The following is a 17333-nucleotide window of genomic DNA, read 5'->3' as shown; positions in this document are numbered from 1 at the left end:
AAACACAGGTAAGTCTTGCTTGTAGTCATCAACTTTTACATCATACTCCAGGCTGTATGTTACTAATTACCCATTCAATATATTGTGAGAGTGATTTTAAAAGCGTAGATAATGTTTAATGTTTTAAAGTAATTCTTCATTTACATTTCCATGCTATTTAATGGTTTACCTGTTTAATAAGGATGTAAAGGGGTGTGTAACTATAATATTCATACCTTCTGAAACTGTGATTTTGTATGTTGTGTACTGATAGATCAATGTTGTACGCTCTGGGTTATTGATAACACTAAAGATGTTGTTGTTGCAGTCACTACATTCAACATTTAAGAACATACTAAATGTGTTTAAGAGAGAGCTGTCTTGGCATCTCAGCTCCTTGAATTGAATGGAAAGGAAAGGGCTTAACCTGAACCACAAACCATACGGTTTAAAGATGAATGTCTTACCATTCAAATAAAGAGCAAGCTCTGTAGTGGAGAGGTCAGTACGTATGCTGATGTCAGTATTTTTAACTTTTCAGCTGCTAGGAGGAGGTCCATTACACAGTCCAAAGCTAAACAATGATGTTCTTATCTCCTCAAAGCATGAGCAATGTTGTCCCTGGCTCCCTTATTGTTGTGCGGTTACTTTAACTGTGAAGTGAAGTGGTAATAGAATAAAAGGAAACGTAAATGTTATACAGTGTGGTGCTTGTAAAATGTGCATATCCCCAATTATAAAAAGAGGAACAGAGATAATGTTGAAATACTTAGAAGGAGTAAGACCACGTTTTTGGACATCATTAAATACAGAGGGTAGAGTTCTCAAAGCTATTAACTCCAAAAGGACAATTAACAGGAAAAAGCACCAATAGGGCTCACTACCTAATATAAAAGCTCTAGTGAGAGAGGGATGAGGGAGGAAGAAGGGACAGAGGGCACAGAGAGGTGATAATGAAAGACCTGGTGCCATTCAGTTCAGTGCTATGGGCTGGGGCGCGAGGGGTAATTGTTTGTTTATTGTCAGAGTCTCTATATATAAAAGCTCTAGAGAGAGAGAGAGAGAGAGAGAGAGAGAGAGAGAGAGAGAGAGAGAGAGAGAGAGAGAGACAAGGGAGGAGGAAGGGACAGAGGGCTCAGGGAGAGGTGATAATGAAAGACCTGATGGCATTGAGTTCAGTGCTGTGGGCTGGGGCAGCGAGGGGTAATTGTTTTTTTTTTTTCTCAGAGTCTCTATATATAAAAGCTCTAGAGAGAGAGAGAGAGAGAGACAAGGGAGGAGGAAGGGACAGAGGGCATAGGGAGAGAGGTGATAATGAAAGATCTGGTGGCATTAAGTTCAGTGCTGTGGGCTGGAGCAGTGAGGGGTAATTGTTTGTCTCGTGTCAGGGTCTCTTTTAGGAACCTGTCATTAGTGTTCTAGTGATGGGCAACACTAGTGCAGACACATACACACTCATACACACGCACACACACTCACACACACACACACACACACTCACACACACACACACACACACACACACACTCACACACACTCACATAGACTTACACACACTCACAAGCACACATACACTCACACATTACAATCACGCACAAACTCACACGCACCAACACACTCTCACACTCACACACACACTCACATATACATACACATGCACGCACAAACACTCACACACACACTCACACTCTCACATACACTTGCATGCACACGCATACACAAACACACTTATAACACACATGCATGTCGGTTCACACCCAGCCTCTGCCTTGTTACACCAGCCTGTCTGCTTGATTGCCTAAACTGCAATATACTGCACACACTTGCATGATGGCTACATGTCTTATGTAAATGCTGTATATAAGTTCCAGGCCCAATGAAGCAACTGAGGTGTAATCACTGAGGCATGCACATATATTAAATATCTTGCAGAGTCTTCACGTTTGAACCCAGAACCACTTCAGAACTTTACAAACACAGAAGTGTGAAGAAACATTTCAAACACCATTGAAGTTGCTCACTCTTTACAGTATGAATCTATAGCTCTGAATATGTTTCCTAAAAATTCATACCCCAAAATACCAATAAGAGAATACTATGGCTAGGATTCTTATATATGGCTTTATGATACCGAATGTCCTATATATATCATATATCTATATTATATATTATATATATATATATATATATATATATATATATATATATTTTTTTTTTTTTTTTGACTGACACCTCTTTCAAAATCAACAGATGTTTTGAATGCCTTGTCTTGAAAATGTTTTATATTGTCTACATAGAAGCATGACGGCAGTAACTTTTTAAGTGGAGTGAAGGGCACTTGTGTTCAATGATATGATTGGTGGGAAGGCAGAGGTGGTGGGAGATGGGAGTGCATCCCTTCATGCTGAGAGACAGCTGTTCATCACAGCCCGCTATTAACGACCTCGTCAATCTAGAGCTGTCAAGCTGTCAGTCACTCGACGAGACCACTTAACAGGCAGAAGAATCACAATGAAACAGGTTCAATCTCATTGCTGATCACAGGGGGCTGTGCTGCAGCTGAGCTAGACAGGGTCCCAGTCTTCTGGGGGTTTAAAGAAACACAGTTAAACCAATGATTTTGTGTGTCTCCCCAACATTGCAGTCATGAGGATTTTGACTAACGTTTTAGTAGATCTGTGTCACAAACTGAGTTTAATGTTGGACTGTCCCTCCTAAAGAAAGTTATTCCAAGTTTAGTGCTAATTGGGGTCTATGAAACCAACTGTTGATATTAAGTTCTGCATTAAATGAAGCTTATTGTTACAATTTGGCAAACGTTATAACAAGAAGTATTTAGAACAAGACGTCTTTAAAGGAAAACTAATAAGAAACATCTGCAGGCCACTTATAAGACTGATACATTAAATTAGCTCTTTTTTGTCTGGTTTGGTAACTTTATTCGATTTATTTTTCCATTCTGAAAAAAATTAATGATGATTTGGAGCAAGAAAAAAAAATTGAGAATCTAGCCTCTTGTCAAAAACTTCATCAAAGAAAATCTTTATTTAATTATTAATAACAGCTTTGCTCGTGTTGAGGATTTTGTTGGTTCTTCATTATTTGATGACATATAGATCACTTCCTCTGCAATAAGACCATGTGACCTATAACACAAGAAGAGAGCCAGCACCAGGAAACAACAGCTCATATGTTTTTCTCTAGCATTAAGCAATGTATCCATTATTATACGCAGTGTTGGTGGAGTTACTTTTAAAAAAATAATCTGTTACAGTTACAAATGACTTTAACAACACTGTAACTAGTTATAGTTGCAACTACAAATAGTTACTTTTCATGCAACAACCCCCTTGTTCTCACAATTTTCTTGCAAGATGATATAAAAAGTGTGTTCATGTGACAGGTAGGATTTTATATGTACTGTTGAATCACTTTCTGATTTACATATTATGGATTAGCCATCAGTTATTCTTTTCACATTGAAATGTCATTCATTATCACATTTAGTAACCTGTCTGAAAAAGCAACCATGTCTTACAATACTTACAATTCAGACAGAGATTCAGCTAGTGATGCAACAACACCAATGAGAATCTCATCAATGTCTGAAAAATTGACTAAAAGGTATGGTGAAAACTATAAATTTTGAACTGGTAGTGTGGAACTTAGAAAACTGTCTCCCTTGTGAGTATTAACAGCCTGGTAAGTCTGAAGTCGTTTAATTTCTTGTCCACTTAACCAGACTAAAGTTATTGCTTCATCACAGTAAAAGAGGTTTCCATCACAATGAAGGAGAACCAGTGATAAAGCTGCCATGATCCATCCTCCATCTCGAATGGGTGTCTCTTTCCCAGTGAATATTGTGTTGAGCTACAGTGCCTGTTTTAACAAATCGTTTTTTTCTTCCTGAAACCATATCTTTAATCTTATACAGGATTCAAAATCAGATGAAAAAATAAATTTATTCAGTACATAACAACAGCCCAAATACAACCCAATCCACGTAAATATACTAAACCATGCAGTTTTACTGCTAAACGTGTCAGTTATACTACAGCCCAGGGTGAAACGTGCATTGCATTTCAATTAGATGTATCTATGTGCTACGGTTCAGTTCACAGACAACACATCTGAGTTATTTTTTTTTATTACAGTCTTCCCTCAGTAAGCAGACGCTGCTACTTGAAGTCATGAACTATATATAGATATGAATATATATATATATATATATATATATATCTATCTATATATATATATATATATATATATGTATATATGTATGTATATATGTATTATATAGTATATGTATGGTAGGTACTATATATATATATATATATATATATATATATATATATATATATATATATATATATAAATTATAGAAATTTAATGAACTATATATAGAATTTCAAGTAAATGATATAGAAATATATTACGTTTGACCGGAAAAGGACAGGTCAAATCTCTATATAAATTCTTTGTCATTTAATAAATCTCTATGGATACATTTACCAAATTCTATATAGATTGTACCTTGTTTTAAATTATTTCAAGATATATTTAAGTGGTTTAGAGATATATTTAAATGAACAGAAAGTTATTTCAAGATATCTTTAAATGGTTTAGAGATATCTTTAAATGTACAAGAAGTTATTTCAAGATATCTTATCTTTTAATTTTTCGTCTACCCCTCCTACTATGCACTTATACTCAGCTTATAAATTATTGCACTCTATGTCATTGTAAAAATAACTTATTGTAATCCTAACTTGTCACATCTTAGTTCACAATGTATTCTACAAGTATTATTGCACTTACTGTAGACTATACTGTATTTAAATATGAATCTGGTGTTGTAACCCTGTACTGCCTTGCAACACCTGTAAGACATCATTCAATAATAATAATAATAATAATAATAATAATAATAATAATAATAATAATAATAATAATAATAAAGTAAGTCTGTGAGAGTCATTTTCTTTGCATTTACTTTTCACTTCTAGTATTGAAAACTAGTTTGTATACATATTTAGCTGATCCTATTAGATGGTTATCACACCAATGTATTCAACCAATGATTTGTTAAACATTTTGACTACACATGCAATGCAGTTGTTGCTGATCCACACTTATAAAAGACCTAATGGAATGTGCAGAAATGCTAAAAGCTTGAGGTCATCATGTCAGATTGGTCTGTGCACATTTGTACATGTAAAACATGTTCTAGTGGCATGCAGCTTTATTTAGTTTGTTTCTGAAAAAATGTTTTAAATGCAGTTTTATAACACTTAGGTGTAAGATATGGTGTTGTTACTAATGAATGTATCACAGAGTGAATAATATATTTAGCACACTATCTACTCTTCCCAAGGGTATAGTATCTGAATTAAGAATAAATAAGAATAACCTAATAACATGGGTGAAGAAGTTGAGAAGTCTTATTGTCAAAACATTGTCAGTGAATGTTTTATTGTATTTTTTTTCACACTGTAGTGCTATTCACTGTTTAATAGTTATGGATGTATGCATGAAGCAAGCCACAGTGGCCCTGGTGTAATAAGCCACAATGCAATGTGCAGTTTTTCTTCCATTTAAAATGAAATGTGAATGCTCTATTAGGAGTCAAATATATTAGCTGCGTTTTCTACAAGTTTTCTTACATGCCTTATTTAGATTTTCCAAAAAATGGTGCAAATCGCACTTGATAAAAGTGTCCCAGTGTGGGGAGTGGGGTTATCACGGTTGCCAGGTGCAGGGCCATGTGGGGGTCAGCCCTGCTGATTGTCTCCCTAAACTAGGACAAATTGGAGCTGTAATACCCTGAGAGGGGACTGGGGGGTCCATGCACACAAAGCTGCCATAATCCGACTGTTCGACTGCGACTATTGTACTGCTAGAGGAGCTCTGAAGAGTTCATTATGTCAGCGCTTGTAAAACTGTTCTGTTTGCAAAGTTAATCCCTGTTCTGAGAAGACAGTGGGGGAAAGGGAGGGAGGTACCCTTCGCAAATTAACTTTAATGGCACATAGTGGCACTACATTGACAATGCTTCTGCACTGTGAGGCATCATCACAAGGACAGTTGCAATGGGATAGGGCTGCTGTTGGTAGAAAGGCACAGCACTACTAAATTGAAGCTTAAATATATTATTTAACATTTGCTTCAACAGGTTTGTATGTTTTCTTTATTGTATGTACAACTATGGTTTCCATCATCTAGAATTTTAGGATTGAGACATAATTAAAAAAAAAATAATCTATCCTTTCATTGCCAAAAGACTGCTTCAATGCAGATTCATTTCAAACCCTGTTTATGGCCTCTTCACAACCCATAGCCTCTCTGTTGGTATTAACGAAGGGGCTACAGGCTGTTTTCTTTTCTGTAGTTTTATTTTCATTTATATATATATATATGCGCCTCAAATCAAAAATTGTAATTATTTTAGTGGCATTAACAATGATATATACTTTTGTAACTTACTTAAAAGTGTCATTGAAAATGTAGGCCCACTCGTAACCCCTGATAAATTGAAGATAATAATGAAATTCTACAGCAACACAGTGAAAATATTAGTTTGTGTATAGCATAACCATTGAATTCATAATTTTATTACAAGAGCAGCATACCAAAATGCATAGCAAAATCTGCACTACTACTACTACTATTTACTATGGACACTAACTTCTTATAATAAGGTACTGCATCTACACCCCTGTTTTATCAATGTCTTAACACCAATATACAATCGCTATCATTTTGTGTTATAGAGAAACTATATATGTTGCAAAATTAGAGAAAACAATCCTAAATGTTCATTCAAGCAGTCCAGTGTATGACTAGGGGCTTTTTGCTTTTTGCATTTTGTTTTAACGATCTTGACCAATCTGGCCCAGAAGTGGAAATTCACCATTTCAGGTGTCTACAAGTGTAAGAGACATCCTCGACTCTGCAGTGCACTACATGAATCAGCAACATACTTCCCAATTATTAAAGAAAAACATTGAAATGCACATTCCATCACTTATAATTTTCAAACCGTCTCTATATATTATACACTAGAGGCTATGGGTCCTGTGCGTTCTAAAGAGCCATGTGGTTGTGTTTAGGTTTTATATAGAACTGAAAAATAAAGGGCTCTATATACTGGTTGTAGATAAATCAACCTAATTAGAGGCTCCGAATGGAATGCTTTGTATAGTCTGTTGTTCGGAATATAAAAATGACTCTGAATCTCCAGATGATGATTACTAACAGTGTTCATACAACTACACAATACACGTGTTAACATCCGTGTGTTAGATCTCTGATTTGAGCACTCGGTGTAGAATAGCAGAATGACTGTGCCATGTTGTAGCAATGAGAAGAATCGCGAATACTTACCGTACCTGGTGGAGAATCGTGTTAATGAACTTTCTTCATTTCGTTTGTATCTGCTTCACACCTGCTGAGGTGTAAGGTTGCTGTCAACTCGCCCCCCAATGGGCAGGGGAAATAGCGCGCTGATTAAATATCTCCGTTACGTCAACGTGACTGGGATAAAAATTTAGAACCATATTTACTCAAATAGTATTGCAGGAGATGCTCATTAGGGCACCGTCTGCTCTGTCGAATGCTGTGAGCGCGTTTATTGGACACAATGCGATATAATGAAACGAGTAAGGGAGTGGAGGGCTCTGCGGGGAGATTCTCGTTTCAGCACCTTGGACAAGGCTTGGGGTTTAGCAGGTGGTCTGCGGCAGCTTTGATTAGTACAGTATTCTACAAGGAGCGGCACGTGTAATACATACAGGCTATTATTGCATACATGAAGAAAATATAAATATATAAACTGAAAGAATGAACACATTGGCACTCGCTAAAACAAACATATAAAGAAGCCACATGAGCTGCTGCAGATGTTGTTAGTTTGTGTTGTTGGTTTTATTTAAAATGTTTTCGCGATATGCATTGTGAGATAGCGACAGAGAGATAAAATTGAAGATGAGAATGACAAAAACAAGGCACATGACAATGCTGTACTATACATGAAATACTACATTTAAAATAAAGTCCTATAAAAAACAGTCCTTGTTATCTATGGAGTAGCAGATTTATGACAGAATTAACTGAAAGACAGACCTTGACATAAGCTTGTGTTTCATCGTTGTTTCTTTGGTTTTGAATTAACTTTAAACAAATCAGTGCTCTCGTTTGTATAGCCTCTTGTTCAAGAGTAAGTATAAGGATGTTTCCAATTACAGCACTGTTATGCCTGATGTTTCCACTAGTGTTTGGACAACCAAATAATACACAATTGCCCCGACTAGCTGATTCGGTTTGCTTTAACCAGACTCTTATCAGACTTTCCTCTAATAATCAAATCGTTTTTTCACCGTTGTCATGCGGGACTGTAGTGTTTGCAATGTATTAACAGAAAGAAAAAGAAAAATCTTGCAATAAAATATATCTATAAACTTGGATGAGAGGAACATATATCACACATAACAAATGTAAAGTGCAGAATCACACACACACACACACACACACACACACACACACACACACACACACACACACACACACACACACACACACACACACACACACACACAAACTGCAGGGCTCATTCAAATACTTGCTTGATGATCAGATGAGTTGGAACTTAAAAGCAAGTTATTTCTAGAATTAAAAACACCTAAAGAAGACATTGTTGATAGTAGCTTATTCATCTTCATCTAAGAACTAAAGGCACAGCTGGTTTGTGTAGCCTCTGTAATGATGTTGGTATCTAGCTGTGAGCATTTTTTATGAAACCAATTTATTCAAAAACTCAACATTTTAAAGTTGAGAATGATATATTAAAGAGACAGCTAAAATAATGTTCAGTTTGTAAGCTCTTTTGTTTGAGAATGCACAGCAAACACATACAAAAACAAAACAAAATGTACAAATATGATGGCATATAATATAACATTAAAAGGTTTTTTTATCAGTTGCATAAGATGCATTTTGAATTATTTAACATATTGGGACATTTCCACGAGTTGCACTATTCTTTTTATTAGTATTATTATTCTTAAAAACATTGATTTATTTGCAAAGGTGCAAAATAAATGTGTGCCTTATTTTCTCAAGTGTGTGGGGTTTTTTTTATGGTTAGGCCTCAAAATACATTTAAGAGCAACGCAAGCAAAATGAACCTTCAAATATGTAATTTACAATATAATAATGGTAACTGAAATACAATTTGGTGGGAAGCTTTACAACTTGCCGTATAAGGTCATTGTCTTGCACATGGTCTCATTTTGACATATAATGAACAAAAGCAACATCTCAGGTATGTTTATCTTGCACATCGCTTTCGTGGGTTATAGGTAACCACTGCAATAACAGAAGCAAGGCTGTAAAGACATGTTCTTGAAGTATTTGTTTCTACTTTTGAGTGGGGTGTATAAAACATTGTCCACACACCCTATCTGTTGTGATTTTAATTGACATCACGGCTGGAAAGTTTGTGTAACAAGGCTTTACCAATTATACTGTATGGGAAAATACGAAATTCGAACAAATCATTAACAATGACAGCACGCGATTAAAGTCGGAATCAGAGCTATTACATGCTTGCAACAACAACCGAGTCACAATAATATACCATCTGTGGACTATAGATGTCGGTATAACAGCCTGTTGTTGTTCATCTCTGGGAAAAAAATAAAGTCACAGTTTAGCCTATATCAGCAAGCACAAGGTCGATATTGTCATTTTAAAATATTCATAACGTGCACTGTTATCCATTGTGTTATTTGTTTAAAATGTCTTCAATTATTAGATCAACTCATGAATCAATATGTATTAGCAACGATTCTATACACTGTGTATTTTATAAATACTCGACATGATGTTTCATTTAAGGTCTGTTAAAGATTCTCGATAAGTTTTTTTTTTTTTTTTTACAAATACAAGAAGTTACAGCGCAAATTAATATTCAGATAGACGCGATGTTTCAAGCAAAACTGGGCACAGAATCAAACTCTCCGGGTGTGTTCCTATTATGTAAACATAGACTCTGCATCACTTACTCGATCACTGAGCAAAATCTTGTGTAAATAGGAGGGAAATAGTGGTCTGCATCCTCGACAGGTGAATGAAGTCTTGGGCGCCCACGCTTGGCACAGCCCTGGATTGTATTCTTGTTGGAACTCAGAGAGGCTGCACGGAGCAGTGCCCGAGTGAGATTGCGCTGTGACAACAGCGCGAGCAATTATCTCCAAGCAGGAGTTTTATCCGTCACCCTGTGAACTCTTCAGGGCCTGATAAACAACCTGCTGAGACCACGGTGTTCAAATTATATTCATGTACCGACTTCTAAATTATCTTTACACTGCGTATTTATTATTATTATTATTATTATTATTATTATTATTATTATTATTATTATTATTATTATTATTATTATTATTATTATTATTATTATTATAATTATAGGCTCAGCACCATACTAAATGATTCTGTACACAGAAAGATCGTGGCACCCTTTTTTTTTTTTTTTTTGTTTTGTTTTTTTTTTTTTTTGGGGGGGGGGGGGGGGGGGGGGGGGTGACCAGGTACGTTGCAAGGGGCGCTTTGTTACATAAATGTATTTACAGTCCGTCTGCAATTTCCATGTTACGTAGTGTAGCCCCCCAACCCCTCCCCCAGTAACACCCCGCTTGAATAGTCGCCCACTAACCGTACCTCTGCCAGAGGAAAGCTTTCCAGAGAAAGGGCTGGCCCGGGACCGAGTGCAGGACTGAACGTGCTTGCTGGTTCTTCAAGGGAAGCGCGGTTACAGCTCTGCCCGCAGGCTTATTCACTTCTCATCCTGTGAATGTCTGGAAATGCACAGCATCCCCGCGACGAGGACAAGCTGCAGCTTTTTATAATTCAGATTCACTTTCTAACACCTTCCAAACAAAGACAAACGAGGCCACGAGTAGCGGTATCACAACACATACTCATTAGCATGCACACATTAATAAAACAGGCTTAGCCAACTATAAAGATCTGTTTCTCAGTACAGACAGAATGGTTAGGGTATGCGGGATAACTGTGGTTATTTAAACACAAATAGTTGAATGGAAGCAGCAGTTCTATCTAGCTCTGTTCGCTCCTTAAATGTTTGCAATAGTTCCTGTTTGGACTGCGGGGATTCCACTAGTTGTAATTATAAAGCAGGGTAGGAATGTTTTCGTTTCCCTTAGAAATCAGTTATTTCAAGTTCAAAATGTATGTAAGCTCTGATCAAGTCGTGAGAAAATAACTTCTTACGCAGCGTATAATAAAATTCATCACCATATTCAATGCATGAAGAACATGCCTTCACATAACTTGAAAGCGGTAGGATTTGTAGACTCAAAACGCAACACGACAATTATCTTAGGTTTTAAAGAAGCCCGTTGATATCAGAATTGAAATCGGTCAGGATCTTTATAGACGCTGATAGAAATAGCGCATAGCCTACTCGGCCACATGAACACGTTTTACACTGTTCTGATAGCTTTCTTATTTTGCTTTGCGTTAAGTATTTTTTTTAACTACCTCATAATTAAGATTGATCTTATTTTATTTATGTATTTTACTCAACGGCTTTAGTAGGCACAGTAAGAAGACAATTGCACACTCGTTAATGGCGTCCTTATTAGGACAAAACAGCAGATAATAAATGGGTAGATGGGTAGATTTTAAACCGTTCGAACCCGCACATATAATTAAATAGCTGTTATCATAATATTTTAAAAATAAATAAGTCAAATCTGTTGTATTATTAAAATAACAATTGGTTAAACTACTTTTATTTTCTAAAAACTGTAAATGTAATAATAACATTTGTGTTTGCCTTATTGATTTGGAATAAAATTTCAATGACTTAATATAGAATATTAATAATAATAATTAAAATAATAATGATAATAATATAATAAATAAATATAATACATTAATAATATTACTTTAATAATAATATTATGATTTAAATAATAATAATAATAATAATAATAATAATAATAATAATAATATATTATTTATTTTTTTTTTTTTTCAAGAAGAACTCTTCGCAGAAACGTCTGTCTATAATTGCGAGCCAATGCTTTACAATTGTGGTGGCCTTTTTTTAACAGCCTTCTTAATGAGAAAATTAATTAATATATACATGACTGCTCTGAGCTGCCCATGTGGCACAGTCGAGATTTCTCTGCAAACACAGGTGACAGGAGGAGGAGGGGCCATTTTCATTTTCTAGAATTATTAAAAAAATGAAGATCTTCTATATTTTATTATTAGACTTTTATTGTAGACTATATAGCTATAGCTGAACGAAGTTTGCACATCTATTCATTTGAATAATGTATACAAATACCAAAGTGTTATGGAAACGTGGAAAAGATAGATAGATAGATAGATAGATAGATAGATAGATAGATAGATAGATAGATAGATAGATAGATAGATAGATAGATAGATAGATAGATAGATAGATAGATAGATAGATAGATACCTAACAACGTCAGTAAACTGGTCTCATCTGTATTGATGCTCTGGGGTGTCTTGCTAAGAAAGTTGACAGATTTGAGCTATAATGCAGACACCGCCTGTTCGGGTCACATTCACACCCTATGTGAAAAACAATTCTTGTGTCAGAGCTCTGCGCTCACAATTAAAGTCGTTTCTTTCGCAGGCAGGAGTCGACACGGTGGTTTTATTGGTTGGTATTTTCCGCCTGGGTGAAATCAAAGGGGGGCTGCAATGAATGCTGTGAACTACTTAAGTATATAATATGTAATGAAGCCAGTCATGGAAAAAAAAAAAAACACAAGACCTAGAGAAACACGATTTGTTTAGGTTAAAAATGCCAAGGATGCGAGAAAAGGGAAAAGAAAGAAATGGGACACATTGCGCAACTGCATCTTTGAACTGTAAGAAAAGCTGTGAAAGACAGAGTGGCTGGATTAGAAAGGCTTTGTTTTCATTTTCTGAAGAAAAAAAATCTAATGAAAAACAGGCAAACCTACTGCTGAAAACCCTTACCTGCCCGGCAGACTATTTGGGATAGCTACATTAACATAGTGTCCAAATAATAATAATAATAAATATTATTATTATTATTATTATTATTATTATTATTATTATTATTATTATTATTATTATTATTATTATTATTATTATTATTATTATCTTGCCTGGAGCAATGAAACTTGGCGCCTCATGACATTTGGATATTGAGAAGTTGCATAATAAAATTAACATTTCATTTTCAATTTTTAGGCAATCGGTCATATTCCCTGAGGAAAAACTGTATAATACTGCAGGTGGATTTGCAGAAAAAGACATATAGGCTATACAATATTGACTCGAGTCTCTGGTGTATACCGATGATATGTGTTTATAGTGCGAAATGGACGCGGCTGACACCAAACTGGACCTGCTTGGTCTGTGGAGATGCTCGTGCCGAACTAGGCTGGCACACCCAAGTATCGGCTTGCACGGTCAAGCCTTGGGTCAGACAAGGGCAGCTCATTAGCCCCACTGGACTGAAAGGGAAAAGGTTATACAGCTTCCAAACTGGTGCTACGGGGCACAGATAAGAGATGGGCTTGGAAAACTCGCCTGAGGAAATGCCACCTGTCCCTTGAAAATCTATATTCAAAAGATAAGATTTTATATTAATCTGAAGAAATACTGCCTGTCGACATGGTTGATTGTTCTACTGAAAACAAAATTGCATTATTGTTATGCCACTAGGTAAAATGTTACATTGTAATATTATTGCAAAGCTATTCCTTATATTATTACTATTATGTGCTGCATACTGTATTTTGTTCATGTTTTAAGTTTATAGCAAGAGCTGAGATACATGTTTCCCGAGTATATGGGCCTCTCTCTCTCATCATATTGAATGAACCAGTGTTCAATTTATTGCGTAGAGAAATGGCTTCGTCATTCAAGCTTAAAAAAGTGGCAAATATTTCAGTCTGGTAATAACCACTTTAAAAAGTTTGGTCGGGTGTTTCCCTTTACAGTTACCCAACAGTATTGCTTGATGTGTTTAAGAATCGTGAACCTTTAACTATGATTACAAAGGATGGGCTTATCGGCCATGTGACATTTTAAAACTGCAAAATCTAAATAAGATTTTTGAATCTGTAACCTGTCATTTTCTCTAATTATTATAACTGTTATTTATATGTTATGCCCCATAATCATAATAATAATAATAATAATAATAATAATAATAATAATAATAATAATAATAATAAGAGTGGTGATATTGTAACTTAACAGAACAACAATATTTTACACGCAGTATTCCACTTGAAATCAACACATATTTCCGTTCACGCATTTCACAAGGATTGACAGTTTGCTGTGTGCTTTTCCATACACAAATCAAAGCGAACCGATTTAAGCACAGAATACAATAAGGTGTGGCAAAGCTTTTGCACAGAACTGGCTTTACGTTTAGAATATGTTGCTTCTCCAGAGCATGGTAATAGTATGTTGTTTATACAGATTCTTACGGTATATATATATATATATATGGTACGGTCTAAAAATATATTGTATCCTACTTCGATAAAGTGAGAGCTGGCTTCTGTTATTTTTAAATACCACTGCTTCTAATTTTATTACTGCTTACAGAATCATCATTTTATTTAGGGTTGGTGTTGAACGTGTTCATGCCTGTCAGCACCCTTACCCCCACGTAGGAACATTACCCTACTATATATATATACACTGTAAGGGCTTCCAGAGCGTAAATAGTGCACAAATCAAGTCAGATTAGGGCCCTTAGAGTTGAAAGGTATTCATAGGCTTACAGCTTTTAGAGATGTGCACTACGTGCTTTTTAATGGAAAATATTTCTCATTAATAGTTGCTATATATATAAATATATATATAAATGAATATGAACAATAATACCGATATGGTTCTCTCTTACCTTTTTTAATGAACATAATTTAATTAATAGACAATAAAAACAAACCAAGCTAACAACTGTTTTTTTTAAATCTTTTTTCTGCACGTATTACTAGTTTGTATATGATGTATAATAGGTGATTATAAAATCTAACACTAGTACGTACAATACTCTTTCAAATAAACTTAAGAACAGTTCTATTGTCATTGCTTGCGCCCCGCCACCTCTTTCTTTACAAATTAATATGCATATTAACTGTCAAAAATAGAACCAGCTTGTTTGTTTATTGCTGCATTTATGAAAAATCTTCAAAATTCCAATAAAATAATAATAATAATAATAATAATAATAATAATAATAATATATAATAATAATATATACATTACACAGAGCATATATATATATATATATATATATATATATATATATATATATATATATATATATATATATATATATATATATATGCTATAATTTTCTAAAGAGTAATTATGAAAAACAAAGTTTCGAATATCCGATGATGAGTGAATTACTTATGATTATTTTCCTCTAATATACGGGTATATATATATATATATATCCCTATATATATCTATAACTAACATTTACGGGTATATATATATATATATATATATATAGATAGCAACTATTAATGAGAAATATTTTCCATTAAAAAGCACGTAGTGCACATCTCTAAAAGCTGTAAGCCTATGAATACCTTTCAACTCTAAGGGCCCTAATCTGACTTGATTTGTGCACTATTTACGCTCTGGAAGCCCTTACAGTGTATAATTACCACGTAAACCAAGTCAGAATATGCTCTAAAGAAGCTGTATAGATAGCCCGCATTGTCTTGCAGTCCTTGGGGTTTCCCTCCGTTGCATTGCTACATGCTGTACTATTACAGAAATGGTGCCCGTTGCAGATCCAGCCGCCCGTTGTGTAGAGCCAGGGATTGCGGTGCACTCTTCATTAACGCCTCTAATGAAATGACTAACCAAACATTCGAATTATCTTCCATTAGCAGCTGCTTTGTCAAGACCCTTGTCAGACCTCCCCTTTCATTTGGGAATGGGAATCCCGTAAAACCTAATCCTCTTGCACACCTCTGTAAATATAGCATGCATGACAAAAAGAACGGGACCGCTTTTCACATAAAACTCATTTTAACATGAATTGATTGTTCCAGGATAATTGCCGCTGCAATACGTTATTTAGACGCCAGTGTTAAGGTATACATGAATTAAATAAATATATTTGTACAATAAATGTATTTGACTTGTATTCGATTTCATTGTATGTATATAAAAATAAGAAATGTTCCACAGAAGAAAAAAAAAAAAACGTTTATGTTATAGGCTGGTCTATTCAATAGATGGTCACATTAAATATATGTTTTACTTGTAATAAACATGTATTGTAATGTAAATACATATTATATATATATATATATATATATATATGATATATTATAGTATAGATATATATATATATATATATAGATATTATACACCTGTGTGTGTGTGTGTGTGTGTGTGTGTGTGTGTGTGTGTGTGTGTGTGTGTGTGTGTGTGTGTGTGTGTGTGTGTGTATCACCAATTATGTCTATAAAAATGAACATAGTGACAAGACTTTACAGCACAGTTACCGGTTTATGAAAAAACAACATAGGTAATATTTTCGTGAAATGTTACCAGTTACCAAATCTATTAATTTGGTCCATGCACTTCGGATATACAACCGTTAGATGGAATTGAGACGCACGTTTAAAATAGCGGATTTATTTCAAATCATTGAACCTCTCCGATCAGTGTTTTCTAAAGCAACTTTACAGTTTAAACCGTCTTTTTTAGTTGGGGGTGGGAGGAGATTGTAGGTCCATATAGCCAAGGGTCCATTCTGACTATTTGTATTCAAGCGGCTCTGTATAACAAAGCCAATGGTCTCGACGGGAAGTCGATTGCTTTTCGCTTTATATCGATTAAGTATAAAACAGATAGCCTATACCTCCAAAGAAGCTGCCACATAGATCCTTTTCCCAGAGACAGCCCGGGGCTGTTTTGCTCGGCTTTACGTGCTGCTCCTGTGTTGCTTCTCGTTGCCCCCTTTTTTATTCAGGTATATCGCTTTACAAAGAGCTAGGGCTTTTCTGCCTTTTGTACTTATGCAGAAAAGCCATTATCCCTCTAAAAGCAAATGGCTCTTAGTTTTACATTGCACCTAAATGGACTTGACCGCCAGGTAAGTCAATCGGGAAGAACCGACATTTGTTTTGTTCGAATCATTTTATTATGCGCAACTTGGTATAATAGAACAACACACAAACACTAACACATAGACATAAAGCAAGCATAAGGAAATGGTCATACTTACTTTTCCCTAACCAGCACCAAGGTTGAAAACTCTTAACCCTCAACAT

The sequence above is a fragment of the Polyodon spathula genome, chromosome 25, assembly GCF_017654505.1.
Source record: "Polyodon spathula isolate WHYD16114869_AA chromosome 25, ASM1765450v1, whole genome shotgun sequence".
Classification (NCBI taxonomy): domain Eukaryota; kingdom Metazoa; phylum Chordata; class Actinopteri; order Acipenseriformes; family Polyodontidae; genus Polyodon; species Polyodon spathula.
The sequence above is the reverse complement of the archived record's forward strand: the minus strand, read 5'-3'. Positions refer to the sequence as shown.